General features: G+C 40.6%; 1 protein-coding gene across 1 annotated transcript in view; it reads left to right on the plus strand.

Annotated features, from left to right (window-relative positions):
* The first annotated feature begins 377 nt into the window (after positions 1-377).
* KCNJ16 (potassium inwardly rectifying channel subfamily J member 16) overlaps positions 378-14,380 on the plus strand; it is a 19,963-nt gene continuing 5,960 nt past the window's right edge. Inside the window, exon 1 of the mRNA XM_053453970.1 lies at positions 378-426. The gene's annotated coding sequence lies outside the window, so the exon portion shown is untranslated. The remainder of the gene's footprint in view (positions 427-14,380) is intronic.

The following is a 14,380-nucleotide window of genomic DNA, read 5'->3' on the forward strand; positions in this document are numbered from 1 at the left end:
ACAAACTCACCAAAACTGGATTTTTATTGTATTTTTATCAAATAATTTAGGTCAGATCCTATATATATATATATATATATATATATATATATATATATATATATATGAATATCTTACACACCTTCAAAAAGATTGTTCGGTGTAAAAACATTTTTTGGGCACAAAGGCCGAGCTTTTACGTCGGCTGAAATAATTAGATTTAGGCCTAAAAAAAAAAAAAAAGCCCCAAATAAAAGGTAATTGGAGTTAACTCTGACTATCTGTGATCTAGATGCCAATCGCTTTGTACGCAGATCTTCAGGGTCAGATTATTCCGAGGAACAAGGGTAAATATTTAACCAAAATTCCTCTTTCCTAACTCCTACTAACAAGTTAGATTATTTGCTCGGTGGGTGCGGAAGAAAGAGGCTGCAGAAGGAGAGCAAGGTGAGCGAGACTTGAATTCTTATCAGAAGCAGCACGTAAAATACTCGCTTTTCTTCTTAAAAAAACTTTGTCGGCCATCGTCCATTTGTGGCCGAAAATGTCCTTTACTTGGTCAACTTTTTTTAGGCTTCTGTGTCCTTTCCTCATACATTGTGGACATTTTTGGCATGAAGTTTGCTTTGTCTTATAGAAGGGAAGGGACGCGGTTTTTTGCGGGACGAATGCATGTTAGGGGCACACCGACATGCCATCACTGCTGGATGCCATCACTCTTGGTGCATTAACTCCTGAAACGCCTTTATGTATGTGTTATGTTAGAAGAAAATGGAGGGGATGAGGGTAATCGTAGAAAGTGAAGAATACGTTCTTATAACATACATAAAAAAGAAATTTATATTAGGAGGATAGAGTCTCGGCCTTGGAGGCTGAGAAATTCCTTTAGCCGTCGGTAAAGTCCTAACTCAAAGAAAGGCACGGGTTTCAGGATAGGAACATGGAAATGTACGAGCTTCAATAATCTTTGAGTCTTGGCTGCCAACTTGTGCGCACGTTTTGGGTGTACCTATGGTTTGTTAATTGTCACTCAGTTGAGTCGTGTCACCATTCAATTCAATGCCTTTGGACATGTCAACTCGTGGCCTTCTCATTGGGGGGGTCCTTCCCTATCAAATTTACTAAAGTCCCAAGTGACAATCCTCTTGTTGTTCTCTACTCCATTTTGGAACACACATATATCGGTTCATTGAGTCTGTCTTAATGGCTTTTCTCGTTTTTACCATTTTTCGAATGCTCCACCACCTTTTGGCCCATGTGCCTCCTGGATATTTCTAAGCCTACCCTCAAACCACTTTTATTTTATCTTATTTTTTAATTTCTTTTGAGTTTTTGGGTTCATCTGTGTCTTCGCGCTGTTGAAACTTAAATCCAGCCCCAAGCAAACCAGTATTTTTCTCTTACTTGACATTTTGTAGCACAAAAGGTCTTTTTTATCTTGCATTTCAGGCTTTGCAATCCGAGACACGCGAGTAAACATTTGCTTTTTTTTTTTGTTTTCTTTCACGGCCGATGACATTCCTGTTTAGAAACGTGCTTTCTTCGCTCCCTGTAAGATGTGCCATCACACCTTTGGTGGTTAACATAAGTAAGAAGCGGTATTAATTGGAATTTATTAACCGTGAGCTCGGCCGACGGCCCCTGAAGGCATGATCCAGACATCCGCCGGTCAGACCATGGATATATAATTAGATGTTCTGCGAATCGCCATGTCTTTGCGGCACAGCGGACAGTAGGGTGAGTCTAGGGGAAAGACTAAATATTTCTAGTTAATTCCCATGATCGTGGCTCTAATGTATCAATACATCTTTATATAATGTATGCAATCTAAAGATTATATTTATATCGGTATTGATAAAAATACTGTGTATAATACATATAGTGTGACAAAACGCCGCTTAGAACTGGAGGCTTTATTTAGGATTATTAGCAAAAAATAGTGTTCCTGGGTAAAAATCACTTAACTGACCACTTAATGTTTTTATTAAGAATAAATAAGAGATTTCCTTAGTAAAGGTGTCTCTTGCCAATAGACTAACGCAGTCTAGCAAAGCGTCCTCAGCAGCGCGGGTCTTCATGATGGGTAGCGGAAAGAAAAGCGAGCTTTTAAACCCCTTCTCGACGAGCCCAAGTGGGCTAAAAAAGTGGAAATTCTGGTCTGGATTTACTAGCAGCTCCATTAAAACATTTAGCGTCCACCCCAGGGTCCCTTCACAAGGGGCGCAAATCTCAGCAAAGATCACAAAGCCAGCCCAGGGGCTATTTAAAGCTGCAGTTCCACCGGGTCGTCAGCAGTTAACACTTTTGTAACTAACCCTTTCGGAAGAGGAATAAACTCCTAATTGTCATTCATGTGACATGAAAGTAGTAATAAAAAAGTTTCTTTAAAGTTTCTTTGGTGTTTTAACCCTTCAGAGGAGAGAATAAAATGACTGATCTGCTAAGGATTATTTGCTTAAAATAAAATAATGTTTTGTCTTAGTGGAAGCCTTATATTTGTAACACAATGTTTTTGATGCGTAGTTGTGTATCTGTATGTAAATATATTAATCATTTAATCCCTTTGGCTTCTATGAGTTGTCAGAGCTGCATAACCAGCTTTTCATGGCTAATCCTTCATTACACAGTCCTTGGCGTCATTTTATGTTCAGAATTGAAATTTCTATGGCACGTATGCTTAAGCTCCCTCACTGTATTATCATCTACCACCTCTGCCGGGAGGGTGTTCCACTTATCTACTACCACTCTCTCGGTAATCCCGGTCTAGCAACCCTTAGTGTATAAAACACTCATTGTTTTGCTCATTTGGTAGCTAACGGTCAACAAATCCCCAAGCCATTCAGGTCGGCAGGCTTTCAATAGTTAATAGATACAAAAAGATACGCACAGTTATTCCACCCCATTGGGTTTACCTATTTTGTGAAATGTCAACATCCCAAAATCAATCAATAGTCCAAATAGAGGGATTGACCCCAATAACAATCATGGGTTTGATTGAGAGATGTTTCCTTATCATGGAAGAGTTATTGGATTAATCTCCTATTCCTTATCTCCGTTAGAAGCGTGATTGTTACGCTCCATATCTTCCCACGTAGGACAGAAGCAAACAAGGCTCTCCCAATACTGGACAATCTCTGATTTAGAACTTGGGTGTAAATATTGGACCTACAGAAATTACAGGTAGAATTGAAAGGGTAGATTGAATCCATGGGGGGTGTCCCTTAATCGAGTCAAAATGCTTCACTATCCGCCTTCAGTTATGGTGTTAGCATGACTGCGTGGATGTCCATGTTAACCACCCTTCCTGTACACAGTTGACTAATTCTGTTTCCAAATGAGATGAATATTTAAGAATATTTACTAGTTTGTAGTAATATAATATTTTCAGGCAGCTGTATATTAGCCATTAGAATGCGTTCTTTATCATACCGCCTGTGGGAAACAATAGAATGGCTCAGTCTTAATCACCCAGCTGGACCCTCTGACTATTAAAAGTCTATGGAGGAAGGGACTTCATTAGCATTGCCGTAAAGCATCAGCTCAGTGTGGTGTTTGAGCCGGGAAAGTCACCTGAAATATCACATGACTGACAGCAACGGCGGCTCCAGGTCTGCAGATAAAGGGAGTTTATTGGGACAAAATGAGTCAGAACCGCTAATATCAACCATTTTTGCTCAGATTAACCCCTGATTCATATACATTCGGTTGTGTTACCAAAAACTATGTATAACATGATCTTTCTGTACCTCCATCATGAATCCACCAGCTGCTAAGATCCCTTTATTCAGACGCAGCAGCCAATTCCCTCGAGGTCGGGAAAACATTGTTCAGATAACTCTGCCGAGCGCAAGCTGTCTTTTCATCTTTCGGTGTATGTGTCACTTGATATTCCCATAAGGTTGGACCTCATCCAAGCTGGAAAGTGTGGGTGCAGCCTGATAATATTTAGGTTGTTGCAATATCGCTGCCGTACACAAACGGGCTTCGGAGATATGCCTACCCCCCCCCCCACACCTTTGATTGTAATATCTTGGTTCGTTACTTTGTGTCAATGGGTTACAGTGTCCTTGTGCGTTGGGCGGCCCAGTAACACAGAGACGGAGATAAGAGCCAAACGTTGCTCAAAAACAGGCATTTAGAAGGTAGTGGAAATTTGTCTTGAAAAGATTGGCAAGAGGACAGAGCCGTGTTTTCGGTGGCAGATAGGGATATCGCTGTATTTGAAATTCGTGCCAAAGAACACAGAACTATTATGTAGGAGTGCTAATTATAGGGAGTATTTGAGAGTCCAAATGAAAACACTGCTTCGTCTCCTGCCTAAAGCTACTACAGTTCCATAAAACGATACGGTTGTATAGAAAATGGTATAAAACCCCAAAAGTTTGTATATTATGAGAAGTTCATGCAGTTCTTCTGGCTTTCTAACTCAACTGAACAGGGAAGTTGAAAGAATTTTACCTAATGCTCTAGATGTGAATTGGTTAATTTGGGTTCTAATGGGAATTCTAGAACTTATGATATGTTTATGCTGGATTTCTATCCTTGAGAGATCCCAGCTAAGTGGTACAGGTGGACATGTTGTCTAGATGGACCTCAAGGTCTCCCACGTAGCAAAGTGTAGTCAACTTTGAATCTCATTTGTAAGGAACCAAACTAAAAGTGGGGTTCTGTTCTGTTTGAGCTCCTTTGGAAGGCAATCTGCACTCAGATACCCTTCTTTCCTTCAAGGAAGCATCCATATGACCACCGGGGAACTCCTCATTGTCTGAAGAAAATAGATCCTTCTGAGAAACGTGTTCTTGTGTTTTGAGGACCATTCAAAAACTCTCTGTATCGATCAACAATTCCTTTTCATGCTGATAAAATTTCTGCCTCTATTATGTTTTCTTCCTTCAAACCTTCTCTTTCCACGAGGATTTACTTACCAAGCAGCTGCCTGGGTGAAACGCGGCCGATTCCTACTCCTATCTACATGATTGTATAGACTTTGTAGCTAGAACTTCGGTTTGGTGGCCTAGCCCATCCTGATGTGGTAGGATTTGCGGCTACTTGGTGGTCTAACGTCGGCAGAGATCAGTTGGAGCAGTTGTAAAAGTCGTGTTGTAAACTTATAACTTGTTTTGGGTCAACCAATGGAACGTCCATATTGATTAATCCATAATTGTTCTTCAAGTGACATTAAATATTTTTTCTTAGTTTAATGTCGCTTTAACAAAAATAGCCCACCTTGTCCAGAATTCCATGCCCCACAATCATATTATTATTATTGTAAAAGGTCCTTTTGCCAACTTCACCATCGGAGGTTAGCCTCCTCCACCCTTTTTTTTACGTTGTATACCCACCCTTTGGCATTACAATTGCTTTTGAAACCAGTCAAACCAGTAATAAGCGGTTGCGTCTGGATCCACTATGACTCTTTTCGAATGCCATGAAAAGTATCTACTTATCGGCTGTCTCATCTACATACAAATGGTTCATCTCTGACATCGCGAACGGCTGAGCTGCTTTCCATCGAATGTGTCATCTCGGTGTTTTGAGTGAACATATTGTGTGAAACATTGTGTTTTCCAAACACTGAAGAGACAGCGATTTCAGGACAGGATTTTTGCATTTAAATTACAGTTAAAAACTTTTAAAGAAAAAAAAACAACAAAAAAAAAAAACAGTGGGATGATGACATCACACCAACGAAATGACCATGGCGTTTAAAGGAACATAAAAGAGTAAATGGGGGCAGATGTGGGTATTATTTTGCTATAAATAAATAAATATATAAATTGCTGGAATTTCATATTTTAGGAGTATCTGGCTGAGAAACTTTAAAGGGACGCTTGTGCGCTTTAATACATATGATATCTGAGAGGTCTCTTTAAATGTTCATGGTGTCCACCCCCCATATGCGTTTGCCCCTGTCCCTAACATCTAGCTCAGGGATGTCCAACCTGCGGCCCTCCAGCTCCATACTCCTCAGCCAGCCCCTTAGCTGAAAGAGCATTGTGGGAGATGTAGTCCTGCAGCAGCTGGAGGGCAGCGGGCTGGACACCCCTGATCTAGCTACTTACCATGCTGGAGATGAGTTTGGTTGAACATTTATTGAATAAAAAGTGTGTCTCATCAGTGACCTTCTAGAGCTCAAGTTTTCACGCTACTTCCGCTTTACTTTGGCGTTCATCTAGAAGGTTCCTTGAGGTGAAGTGCTCCTCAAGACCATATGTAAAATTTCAGGTCCACACATCAAAATGGCGTTGGGTAGTGGACCAAAGTCTTTGAGTAGCCCATGAGCCACCTGCTCCCCTGCCCCGTTAGCCTCTCCGAGAAGAACATACTGTGATGCCCTCCTTAGAACCTAGAGATGTCTCCATTGTACATCCTAACATCTACTTTACAGCCATATATTTATTTGCCATATGTCAAAACCGCTTTCCTAATTTGGCACTTTGTTTGAATTGCGTTCGCTTTACTCGGGGGTATAAATTAACCATCTTAACTTCCTATCTGTAAAGGAATTCCATTGTTTCGGCGGTTTCTTCTCCGGCAATGACCACAAGAGACCTTAGACAGAGATTCCATCTAAACGCTGTCATCTTGTTTGTGCCGTTATGTAATTAAAGAGGGGGAAACCTCGGATCTGATTAGAGGAACGGGAGCAGTTGGTGAGGTTAAATTGACGAAACACATGCACATTTACGTAAAACGTCTGTCACCGTGGATGTTTTTCCTTTGGAACGCTTGGATACGAAATTTAGGGCCAGGATTTCCTGCGCATTATCATACAAGTCAGGCAACAGTTGTTCTCAATAAATATTTGTATCTTGTGAGCCATGTGGAGCTGGGATGTCCATGGCTGTTAACGTTAACATAATGGCATGCGTTGCCATGTCAACAAGATCGTTAAGTCACACGCCAATGCCAACGATGTCACATTTCCCTTTTTTTTTTCTTTAAAAAGCTCGGATTATACTTTGTATCTGTATAAACAATGTTACAAAAGCGGATGAAATAAAAAACAAAATAGTTTTTTTTATCGCCTCTTTTATCGGATAAGAGTAGTTCTGAACAGAATATTTTAATATAAAAATTTTTAGAATTTTTAAAAGAAAAAAAATATTATTTTAAATTATTTATAGTCTTAGACGAGATGGTTGCATAAAAATTGATCGACAGTAAAAAAAAGCAGTCTTAAAGATTTTTTAATATAATACACTTCCACGTAGACTGCATTTTAACCCTTTAGGTTAGGACGTCCAGAATGTAGCAAACCTACATCCTACACAATTATAATACAGAATTTTAAGTAGTAGTCCTTTCATCCCTTCAATCGGGCAAGGTTGGGCACTTTTGTTTCATGGGGTGTGGTTAGGGGTGTGGCTATGGGTGGAGCTTTACCATGAATTTTTAATGTGACTTTCTAACCTCTTGAGTCAAAGTTGATACATTTTATCGGGCCAACTCAGAACAGAATCATAGATGTCGTGATTTAGATTTTTTATGTTTAAAACCCCAAAACTAAACATTTTTAATCTATTATTAAGAATATGTGGCATTCCCAAGACATTCTGAGTTGTTTATAGGTGGTTCCCCCTATAACATCTGACTCATTGCACGAACCTTTTTCATTCTGGCACAAATGACGGATCAAAGAGCCTTTATTTATGCTGACGATGAAAAGGGAAACGCATGAAGCGGTAACCTGGCCAAAGCATGTGTGCATGGGAGAGGCAGCTCATTTTATCTAAGGCCATCTTGGGTTATCCAAAGTATCGACTGCGAGTTTGAGGTTTCATTAGCTAAGCAGCCACACGCCTGAGCCCTTAAGTTCTGGTTTTTCAAGTTCTATTAAGAGTGAATTCCGAGGAACATAATAAAGTAGGAGACCTACTTGAGGTTTTCCTGGTAATTGTGGATTATAAGAGGCCATTTCTGTGGGCGCAGAAGGCTCTTGTCACCAGAAAGCAACATGAGATCATGTGATCTAATTATACATTGATATCAATTATTGGGAAGGGATCCACAATCTCTAAAATTTCCGAGGTTTGTTGACTTGATACACACCTTGAAGGCTGTTCTTAAGACGGAGAACCACGTGGGTTCTAGGGCTGAGTTAGAGGGTCTGTTTGGGTCCATCTCTATATTCCAAATTTTCAGCCAGTACCGGAAAAATTATGAATTTTTTGGCATTTCTAACTTAGTTCCAAAAGTTATCTAATGCAATGAAACTGTCTAAAAAGCGTTCTAAGGTTCTAGAAGAAAGCTATATCAGGGGGAGGATAGAAGAACACAAGGGTTTGGGGCAGAAAGAGGTAAAAACAGTGATTACAGTTTGTGATATTCTGGTCAAAGATAAATATTGTGTCCTTTTGAGATCTCATTTTACAGAATTTTTTTTTTTTTTTTAAAACTCTGATGGAGCCGTTTAAGGGTTTATTTACGGGAAGATGTCTCAGAACGTCCACAGTTTGGCCCTGACATGGACACAAGGATCGATTTCCTTTCAATCTATTTCTCGGACTCTATTTAAAAAAGCTCGCTGGTTTGTGTTTCTCCTTTGCTTTCCTGAGGATGCTCGGTGACATCTTCAGTCTGATTTCAATGTTATTATAAAACTCCAGCGGGCTGTCCATCTGCTTTCTGTTTTCTCCAGAGCTTCCTGCACCAAAAATCAAGACATCTCAAACTTCCGTTATTTGTAGGAAGCATGAGGTCACGAACTGGATTCCTTTTTTTTTTTTTATAACATTTCTTTGAAAGTTAAAACTTGTGTTTGGTTTTTATTTTTTGGGGGGGAGGGGGTTATTTTAGAAGATTTATTTGGTACAACAAGAAGAACCATAGAAGCGTCTCTATAAATATCTCTTTTTTTTTTCTTTTTCATGGAGATGATCCAGAAATCTGCATTTGTCAGGAAGCTATATTTATTTTATTCTGCTTTTGAAGTGAGACAAGATTCCGATTTTTGCGCTGTTGCTGCTCTTGGAAAATATTGTTCTATTTATTGAATGTTTTTATTATTAAACCCAACTGGTATTATTGAAGGACTCATTGAGTCAAATGGGCTTGAGCTGGGTTCTTCAGGAGGGGAAAGGCCCACCAAACTAAAAATGTATCTTTTGGGGTCCAATTCCTCCTTCTCTTCTGTTTTTATTTGGGGGGGCTTGTGAGTGGCACATTTTTGGGGTGGCCATTGCAAGCAGCCAATATCTCCTCCCATTTTGTTTTCTTGTGAGGGTCTTATGAGTGTCTAATACACTTCCAATGGGTCCTCCTCTTCTTTTTTTAGTGGGGTCCTTGTAGGTGTCCAATGGCTCCTCTTCTTCTTTTTTGAGGGGGGGTCCTTGTGGGTGTCCAATGCCTCCTCGACTTCTTTTTTTAGGGGGGTCCTTGCGAGTGTCCAATGCCTCCTACTTTTCTTTTTTCCCAGTGGGGTCCTTGTGGGTATCCAATGCCTTTGTTTTTTGAGGGGAGGCCATTGCAAGCACCCAATGTCTCCTGTCCTTCTGTTTTTTGGGGAGGGTCTTGTGAGTGCGTGATCAGGGTCCGGCACATAGTCCTCTCCCATTCTGTCCATCCTCTGCCTTTAACCCTTTCACATCCCAGATGCATGAGCATCCCTCCTGACTTTATGAATCTCTTTTTTTGTATAGTACATGAGGTTTTGTTTGAGACGTACTACTGTCCTTGTCCAATTTGAGCTTTTCTTACACGAAATCTTATATAATATTTAGATTCTCGTGATCTATACATAGGGAACCAAAGTCGATTGCTATGCGAGGAGGTTAATGGCTCCATTCAGTGCTTTATGGGATAATCCCTCGAGGTTTAATGCATTCGGAATTCTTCAATACAGCTCTAATTACTAAAGAACTGATTAAACAGAAGCTGATATCAAATAACAGGTAAGAAAATAGTCTTAAACTGGACATGCGGAAACTGGAACACCTGCTGGAAACAACTTTCACGTAGACTGCTTAACTCTTCCAGTGCAAGAGAGCGGTGCAATGTGCCCCCCATAAGCACTCAAACAGTTAATGATATCATCTGTGCCTTTACATAGGGGTATAATAAGGAATTATAGTGGATACAGCAATGTATGGGCTATTAATATAGGGTGAAACCCTCCGTACTGGGTGTTCACCTGCAAACCTTGGTTATTTTATGTAGACACAACACCGGTGATATCACAGCCTGGGCTAATAGAAAGCAGGGAACAAAGGGAATCCAAAATCATCCGTGAACACGGGGCCTTGGAAACATCTGGACATTTAAAATTAGGAATGAAAACATTCCGGGATTCTGGACAGAAAACGAGCCTGCATGGAGATGTCTGAGAGTTCAGTACGTCTCGGAGATGCTTTCGACCTGTCTGGCTAATTAAAGGAGGTTTGATTGATTATGGCTACTGGATTCGGAACAACCAGATACTGGCTGGGAGAACTTGGATGCAGAAGGAAAGTTTGGAGTTGGGAGAGCTGAGACGGTCTGCGTGTACCTGGGAAAAGAATGGGAATAAACTGTAATTGGTCATTTCTATTTTAAAGGCGATTATGATGTTTAAATGTACAAAAGAGCCCAACCCTGCATGTTCTTCTGGGCTTCCTTTGGTGGGACACTCAAATCTGTCCATGTTGTTTGGGTGGCGCTGGTAAGTGTGCGTTACGCATTCATGGTCGTCAATGGATGGGACTGTGGTTGGGATAATCAGCAGTTGGGGCTGTTAGTAACTAAACAGAGGTCTAGTGGGCGATAAGGGAGTAACCTCCATGCTAATATGTCAGGGAACTTCCTGAGGTATGCTACCGGAGCTCTCTATTTTCTTGTGGAATGGGTTTGTGAAGTTGTGGAGCTAGCCTTACAAATGGCAGGGTATCCACCAGTAGGGGCTACTGTCTTTAGTTGGTGGGATATGGAAGGAAATTGGGCTAGAGGTAGGTGGCGAGTTGGCATGGCCAAATGCTGCTCCCGTGCCCTGAAAAAGAAGAAATTGACCTGGAGATCTGGGGAGGCAGCAATTCACCCAGCGACTCCTGATTACACCCAGAGAGCTCCCAGGTATACCTATGGAAATCAGAGCCTCCAACAGGCTCCCAGGTCAGTGTGTCCTGACCACTAGCTTCCCAGGTCCTCTCCTTGCAATGCATCTGGGGGCTCTCCCTACCCATATGCATGGCTACCTCTATAAAGTGTAGGAGACCACTGGTTGTCAGCCCTGTGAAGTTCCTATGATTATGAAGCATTTGGCTGAGATTGCCACATGACTGAAACCTCCACCACCCCTAGGCAGTAGCTTCATATTCTTGAAAACAACACAGAGGTGTTAAAAGACTACTTGTTATGTTCTACAGATTCTGCGTCTCATTCTCCTTATGTTGTCTTCCCACTTCCCACCCATGCTCCACGTACGAGTCCTTCTAAGAGAACAATGAAAGCCTGCCTCTTACATGTTAGTCCTCTCTATTTGCCAGCTAAGTAACCAGGTGTAGCGTGGAATCCCCAGTCTTGGGAACTTGGCCAAGGACTTAAAAGCCTTAGATTGTGTGGTTGTTTTTGTTCCTATTAACTTTCATGTATTCAATAAGTGGTTGATTGTATACAGCAAGCGGCCTATTATTACGCCGCAGAACATACACCCTTTGGCATCTACAGCCGGGTTATAACATACAGGGACAAATGACGACATCTCCCAACATTTACTTTCACAACCTGAGCCGCGCCTGTAATCAAGTCGCCACTACCCAACCTGTTTATGATGACAATACTGTTACAGTAACAACATCAACTTTATAGCGTTATTAAAGTTCCAAACGTTTCCCAGTTTTGCAAGCAGGAAGAGAAACGTCTTATCCCAGCAACAAGAAATTCAAAGGATCAGGTGAGCGAGACGGCGCGGGTCTGTCTGTTCCTTTTTTTTTGGAATTTGAACCTCAGGGTCATATTAATTCCTTGGAGGAAATAATAATAAAAAAATAATAATTTTGCTCTTTTTGATTTTTAAATCGCTTGTTCGTCGGCAAGCAAACGAGGCGTCATGGCTGGTGTTGTGATTGTTGGTTTTACAGCTGGAACTTTGGGATGGTAAACAGATTTTGTTTTTCTGTAAATGTTCAAAGTTTTGTAATTCTAGTTTTAAAGGATTTAGTAAAACATTTATTTAGAAAATGACTTTTTTTAATGTTACGAAGTGTAACAAGCTCACGAGTCACGGTCTTCTGTTTCATATTGCAGTAAAGGTAAATTAAGTCGACCGAGAGGTTTGTTTAGGACGGCTCGAGAGATAAGAATTGCAAACTCTTTCAGCTGACAACAGTTACATTTTTATGATGTTTGAAACAGTAAAAAAAAAACAAGATTGGCAACAATTTAAGGTTCATGCATAATATTTGTTACTCTGAAAGGATAATAGATCATAATAAAATTAATATTAATAAAAATAATAATTTATTGTTTTATACAGCGCCATCATATTCTATAATAATAATAATAATAATTATAATAATAATAATAAAAATTATTATTATTACAGGCAATAATTTTTAAATGTGAGATTTGGGATGTCTTTCTGGCACACAGGGGGTTAAACATAAAAAAAAGCATTTGAAGTTTGCAGAGAGAGAAGGTGACCATTCTCTGTCCACCTAAAATTCCCAAACTCGTATAAAAACCCTTTTGCAAGCACATTATGTTCGGTGTTGCAATCACCGTCGATCCTTTAGAATAATATATTGCAGAATTGCGTACCAGAAGTCTTGGGTACATTTTGTGTTGCACAAGGCTACGGTATCAATTTAACCCTTTCCGCCCCATAGACCAAGTCATACATCACATAGCATGGCAGTACTTACTCCTCTGAAGCTTGTAAGGGTTAATCTTTTACACATGAGGTCAGCGCATGGTATTTAAGCTACGTCTTTATCCTCCCTGCTCTATTTTTGCTTATCTAAGGTCTCATCTATATGTACTTAAATATTACACGTATGACCAGAAACAGTTAGGCGGATGTTTACAATTTAAATGTTGTAAATAAAATACTTTATTCTTCTATATCCCTTACTCGGTTACATAAGTAGCAGACTTTGTGCTTTTGGATTCGTACTTATTTTAATTAATATTGTAATATAATTACAAATGTCCGAAAATGAGGAGGGACCCCAATGAAAAGGAAGCAGAGAGCTCCTAATTTTCGTTTGCATTTCGTTGTATTTTCGCTCTCTCTCGCTCTCTTATACACTCACACACTCTCCCTTTATCTCGCACTCTCTCACACTCTTTCACACTCTCTCTCAATGTATCTATACTTTCTCTGTCGATTGTGTCCCTGTCTCTTTTTTTTGGAGCTCTGCTTCTTCTCTAGCCTCTTCTTGTTCTTCTGTCTTCTTTCTTATTCGGCTTCTCCAAGAGGCCAGAATAATGCAGACGAAATCCGCGAAGAAAGGGAAGTGGACCGGGAAGACAGGGAAAAAGCCCTCCCAATTTCTTCCGAACCAAAAGGGCAGGAAAAAACAGACAAAAAACTAAACAAAAAAATGCGTCTGAGTAATTTTTGGTCCAATTGAATAAATCTAATATTAAGTTACCAATAAGTCAGATTTAAATCTTGATTAACCCCTGCATCTAGGCACCTAGCCAAATGCAAACGCTAATGGGGGGGTATTCATTCTGGTGCAAAGCTTTTAAAGATGTTTACAACTCCTGGTTTTGAACATTGCATCTATGTGTCAGATTCACTAAACGATGAGCATTAGATTTAGAGCGTAGATAAATGTCAGAGCAGTTTGTACAAAGGTTACAAGTCCGCAAACGTGTCACATATGAAGCTGAGTCTGAAGCCAAGACAACACCCCCCCACCACCAGGTAGGCTCAAATTCTTCAAACAGGGCTAACCTGACCTGGACTGGCCCACTTATGGAGGCAGGAGCTCGGTGGGGTCAGGTAACACAATGTTACGTGACCCCCCACCTTTTGATTGTGTGGCTGTGTGAAACTATACAAAAAAGAATGCATGTAATGTAAGGCTGTGAGAGAGCGAGGTGTGATGGAGACAGGTGTGATGGAGACAGGTGTGATGGAGACAGGTGTGAGAGATATTAGACCTATGATAGTGTGAGTGTGACATGTGAGCGATATGATCATAGAGTGAAGTGAGATGTGAGAGGGATAAGGTGTGATAACGGAGTCAGGTGTGAGAGGTGTAAAGTGTGATAGAATGCGAATGGTATAGTGTGAGTGTGGATGTCAATGGGTGTGTTAGAGTGAGTGTGCGTTACTCAATGAGCCACCTTGTGCTCAGCTGCAGGCTCGGTGTGTAGGCCATGTGGGAGCTGCAATGGAGCTCAGACATCCGTTGATCTTCCAGCTCCTTTGGCTGATCACTGGAGATTGAAGGATCTCCCCAACTCGCCCACGATC

The sequence above is a fragment of the Spea bombifrons genome, chromosome 13 (genome assembly GCF_027358695.1).
Source record: "Spea bombifrons isolate aSpeBom1 chromosome 13, aSpeBom1.2.pri, whole genome shotgun sequence".
NCBI classification, from domain to species: domain Eukaryota; kingdom Metazoa; phylum Chordata; class Amphibia; order Anura; family Pelobatidae; genus Spea; species Spea bombifrons.